Source organism: Atractosteus spatula, chromosome 1 (genome assembly GCF_055471065.1).
Source record: "Atractosteus spatula isolate fAtrSpa1 chromosome 1, fAtrSpa1.hap1, whole genome shotgun sequence".
NCBI lineage: Eukaryota > Metazoa > Chordata > Actinopteri > Semionotiformes > Lepisosteidae > Atractosteus > Atractosteus spatula.
This window is the reverse complement of record NC_142706.1, coordinates 17,772,534-17,778,533: the sequence shown is the minus strand read 5'-3', so window position 1 is coordinate 17,778,533 and position 6,000 is coordinate 17,772,534.

Here is a 6,000-nt window from a genome sequence, read left to right as displayed (position 1 = left end):
GACAAAGGGAGCTTTTCAAAGGTGTCTCTAAAATGAATTTGACACGCAGCGTGTGTCTGAAGTCTTTAATTAACAAGGCTGTCAGGCTCTTTCCTTATGAATAATCTTTAAAAGCAAAAGGCTTGCAAGTTTCCAGAAGAATGATTACCAATGCATTAAAATTCGCAGTTTATAAGCAGGTCACAAATATTTTATTAAAAAATAAAAAAACTCAATGCGACTTCATATTTACACATTATATTTATTTTGACATCATAATATTTGAATTGATTTTGATTTCTTAGTTATCATTGCAGAACAGTAGCAGATTAATAGCTACTAAATTATATAACTACTCAAAACATTAAATTTGCTGGCAACTAAACGCAATTAATTTAACTAATAAAATTAATTTTATTTAAATCAATGCTGTTAAAATGGGAAGAAATACTTTATGAGTAATGAAACATATTAGAGTGGCATGTTATTGTTATTTGAAAGAACTCAACACATTGAAATTTCTGCTAATGCACTTTGACATACTATATGCAAAGTAATTTTGGATAACTAGTACTACAAATTTGATTTAATGGTTTGATGGTACATGGTCAAATTGGCTTCCATTCATCACTTTGAGGAAACTGAAATGTAACATTTAGTTTGTTCGCCATGTAAAGGTGGACCTTGGACTTGTAGGTCTGCTGAAAAGCAAATTACTCTAGAATGTTCTATAATTCAGTATTCAACAGGTGTGACACTTTTCACAACGAAAACAAACCACATTCCTACTGTATTAGATAAATATAATTTTCTGCAATCTGCAATTTTGTGTTGTGTATAAACAGCAAGTTATATGACATTATAAGCTTATTAATACATATTGCAACCTCCTTTATGAAAGTCATAGCATTACCAACATGTCATGTAGCATGAAGCAACAGAATGTAGGACCCTGTGCGTGGCTATACTGGAAATCCCTCGTGGTTCGGTACCAAATATAGAGACGAAGCCATGGCCTTGGACAAGAGCTAGGGGTAAAAAAACAGGAAAATTCCGAGGAGGCGAAGTACAAAGGCGGTAGGCAAAGTCGTTGTCTTGGAGGAAAGCTTGGGGTCAAAAGCCAGGAAGGTTCCGGGGAGGCGAAGTACAGTACATGAATGAGAGGCGAGGTTGTAGTTGAGAACAAGAGCTAGGAGTCGAAAGCCAGGAGAGTATTAATTTGAAAGTTGCAGGGAAAGTAAAGGGGTCATGAGCTTAGGAAGGAAACCTCAATAGTGGGCGAGGAAAAGGAGACGTGTGAGGGTTTAAGTAGTGTGGAGTTCATTGGTGTGTGGGAGTTTAGGGAGAGTAGAGCTCGTGGAAATGCAGGAGCGCTTGCACGCTTATGTGCGGTTTGTGACATAACATTTACTGTGCATACCTTTTTTTTTATTTGCAATGCTGACCATCATATACTGTTCCCTTATTATACATTTACCAGTTGTTTTGTGTTAAGTTAATGTTTAGTTCTATCTTTTTTTTCATATTTATGCACAAGCAATATTATGTTATAAATGTACCCAAAAGGAATATCAGTATACATTTTGAATATTAAAGGTTTTAGTTTGAATGATGCTGAAGTCAGAATGAAAGTGACATAGTGTAGGAAGGTAAGAAAGGAATTTCTTTATGCTGTATTTAGAGGGTTGTTGTCCCTGCTGAAATCCCTCAACCTTTTAGCTTGAACACGTTAGCCCAAAATTTCAGTATAAAAACGTTTAAAATATTTTAAAAATTACATTTCCATAAAACATACATATTGCTATTTGGAAATATCACTTGAGAATTATATAGAAAACAGTGTTAGCTATTATCAAGCTATACAGTACCTCTTTACTTAACATTAACATTTTACTTAAGTTTCTATTAATTATTATCTGATTCATTTGGTAATTAAATTAGTAATCTCTGTATATTCACGTTATTCCCATTTTTGTCCCATTTCAATGTCTTCTTTAAGTGCTGTACATGCTATCTTTCAAAACATAAGAGTACTGTAGCATTTCTTAAACACACAGTTTGAAGACAGAAAATCAGCAATTCAAATTCCCTGTGCGAGTTTGCTAAATTGATCAAGTTTTTCACCAGAATACTCTTAAAAAACAGTTTGCACATTTTCCTGTGTTTGGCTGGGATTTCTCAGGGTTTTCACTTTCCTCCCATCTCCCAAAAGCATGTTGGTTATATAAATTGGTGTCATTTGATTGTCTGTGTCTTTGTGTATGTATTCTCTGCAATTGACCGGTGTCTTATCCAGAGTTAAGTCCCACTTTGCATCCAAACATTCTGGATTAGGGTTCAGGTTTCTGCAAACCTTCCTGGGAGTAAGTGAATTTCTGATGACAGCTGGGTGAATATACATTATACCCTTTGCTAAAAAAGCTTAGGCAAAATGCATATTGCTTAACTAATTTCCACTGGTCTTGTGTATTAAATTTAGCCTTAGTGAAATAATAATGTTCAGGGATTTCAACAGTACAGAGCTTTTGTGTTCCCCGAGTAAAAACCAAACACCAGGCACATTTAATTTGAAAAAAAAATCTTCAGGTTTTGCATTAAAATGTGCCTCCAGTCCTTATCTACGTTAATCTCTGATTAAAACCCATTTTTAAAATACATGCAATTCCTACACTTTCAGTATGTGGATTTCTAAAAAAAACAACAGAAAATCTAATGAAACATATGAATGAACCTTACTTCCTTTTGTGATGTCCAAAGGGCATCCTGGTAAACGAGATGATTCATCTCAACAGGGATTGCCCATTTAAATATGTTAATACCTACAATATACTAAATTTCCCAGTTTAAATTCCTCTCACTTAGGCTTTTTGGAAATTATGAGAGTGCTTTAATAAATACCTCTCACAGTCAATAAAAAAGTCACCATAGTGGGTTAGAATACATTGAGCACTATTACAAAGTTATCTGCTGCATTGTCTGTTATGGTTCTTCAATTTGATGTGTTATTAAAATCACTTAGAGCTTGGACTCATTATATCATTTGGAGGGAAGGACGATGAAGGTTATTATTGAATCACATACAGCCTCTTCGAAGGTGATATTTTGCCTTCAAGTAACTTTAATTGAACTAATGTGCTACCAAAATTTTAAATTGGTAGCCATTTAAACTTCACCATAATAGAAAAACTGGAGAGAAGACTTCAAAAGAATGAGGCAACTGGGCAAATAATGAACATTTTTCCAGTAGTAAAAACATAAACTATAAATACAAAATGGAAACACTAGGCTAGAAGAGGTTACTTATGAAAAAGACTTATGTTTTTACATGGACACTTTATTTATATCTTCTAGACAATGTTGTAAGGTAGCATTCAAAAAGACAAGCCTCCACATGTTAGGATGTGTCCTAGAATTGCTCTTCAAAGAAATCAAGAGATGATATACAAACATTGTATAATTAATTATTAAGGCATCATTTAGAATACAAAAAAATATTTAACATATTGGAAAATAACAGACAACATTTGTGGATGCCGAACAATGGACTCAAGTCTGCTATTTCATTCAGACATCATCTGGATGTTTCTTGATTCATTTTTTTATGCAGGGGAGTATATCCATTAAGGTTTCTCAAGGAGGTGATAAAAGAAAGTGTGTTAATACAGTATGTGTGTGAATCAATAACTAGAAAGAAAATTGAATCTTGTATGTTTATTGCCAGCAGCCATATCACCCTGCAACTCACAACTGACAACCTGCTGAAGCTAAGCAGGTGTGAGCCTGGTCATTAACTAAAAAGGACACCTCCTGGGAAAAACTAGGTTTGCTTCTGGCAGTGGTGTTAGTGCAGCCAGTAGAGGGTGTTCACCCTGCAGTCCATGTGGGTTCTAATGCCCCAGTATGGTGATGGGGACACTATACTGTAAAAAGGCAGCGTCCTTCGTATGAGATGTAAAACCAAGGTCCTGACCTGCTGTGGTCATTAAAAATCCCAGGGCGTTTCTCTAAAAGAGTAGGAGTGTTACACTGGTGTCCTGGCCAAATTTCCCATTGGCCTTTATCAATCATGGCCTCGTAATAATCCCCATCTCTGAACTGGCTTCATCCCTCTGTTCTCCCCACTGATAAATGTTTGTGGTGAGTGTACTAACACATTATGGCTGCCATCATATCATTCAGGTGGGGCTGCACATTGGTGGTGGTGGAGGGGAGTACCCATTACCTGTAAAGCACTTTGAGTGGAGTTTCCAGAAAAGTGCTATATAAGTGTAAGGAATTATTATTATTGCATGTAAATGTTAAGAGTATGATATAAAGAAAAAATGTCTATAAAATAGATAAATGTATAAATTGACAAATATAAAATTTGATTTTGGTGCAACTACAAGTTGATCTATTGTGTTAGTGTTAGAATTAATATGAATGTGGCACGTCATAATCAATTGGAAAAAACAGTTATGTGAAGCCGTCTGCTGGTAGGCTTAGTGTACATGGAGTGGAAATACCACTGTGTTGCTGCCAATAAGCTAGCAAAATTCAAGATGATTGCTTTTACTGATAGTCCATTATTATTTTACTGATAGGGCACTATTGTTTGAAAGTATCTTCTTACATGCACTCGAATGTATTCTTTGATTTTAATATATTTTATTCTTTATTGGTCATATAGTGTGCACTAGTTTTTTAACTGGTGCTTTATGTTTCTATGCTTTATGGTTACATATACATGTTTATATATATGCTTAGCTTCACAGACCGCACAATTTTTGTCTCCACATTATAGAATAGATTTTGCTGCTCTGGAATCAGTCCAGATAAGAACAACCAGATGCATTCTGCAGCTTGTCAGTGTGAACGAACACAAACGTCTTTGTGGTGAATGTAAAAATCTGAGGTTAGACTTGATACAAGTATTCAGAATCCTCAAGGGCAATTATAAAGTCAGACAAGCAGTTTTTCAGAATGAGTCGAGAAACATGAATGAAAGGACACAAATGAAAACTATATAGAAGTGCATTTACAGCTGAGAACAGAAGGCCCTTCTTTATCAGAGGGTTCTGTTTGTACAGAAAAAAAATATCCAGCATATTGTCCTGGCATCTTTTAAGAAACTGATTAGATAATATCCTTGGATCACTTACCTACTAACTACCAAACTGGGTATATGGGACTCTTGTTCGTAACTGTTCTTATGTTCTTCACAGGTTCTTCACATAAAATGCATCTTTGCTTTTCTATGCATTTGATTTTTTTTCCCAGTATTCCACATTGGGACAGCAAAATCTGTACAATTGTTATGAGCTACAATATATTAAAATAATAATAAGTCTCTAGAATGCTTTCTGCTGACACATGAACCAGTTAAACAAATAACTCCATAGTGGTATGAAAATAACACTGCCTTCAATGTACTTAACTAAGCCAGGGGTCTACAGTCCTGGTCTTAGAGACCAGTATGATTGTAGTTTTTTTTTCTGCACAGCTCTTAATGACCTACAGTATGATCAGGTTAATGATCAGTTCATTATTGCCCTTTCTTTAATAACTTCTCTTGGTTATTTAGGAACTGATGATTTTAAGAGAAAACATGCAGACACACCTACCCTCCACAATCAGGATTCAAGCTAGACCTGCCAGACTCTACAAGTCTTATACTGCTTCAATCTTTCTTTATATGTTTATAAATGTAGTACCACACCCCACTTACTGTGATAAATCCTAGTAGTGTCACAGTGTATTGTACTAACCTTAGTAATTCTGTTTTTTTTAGGAAAACAAAATGATCAAATATATTCATCATTGTAATTTTTTTCAAGAGAAATACAGTTGAATATGATTTTAATCAGGAACTTGTTTCTCAATTTTTAACTTTACTTTGTGAAACAAAACTTCAATTATTGTATTGAATTCTGTTTCACAACATGCTCACATTAGTTGTTTCTGCGAATATGTAATGTTTTGTATTTATGGTTATAATGCTTAATCGGCATAAAAATAGTAAATACATATTGCTGGTACCTT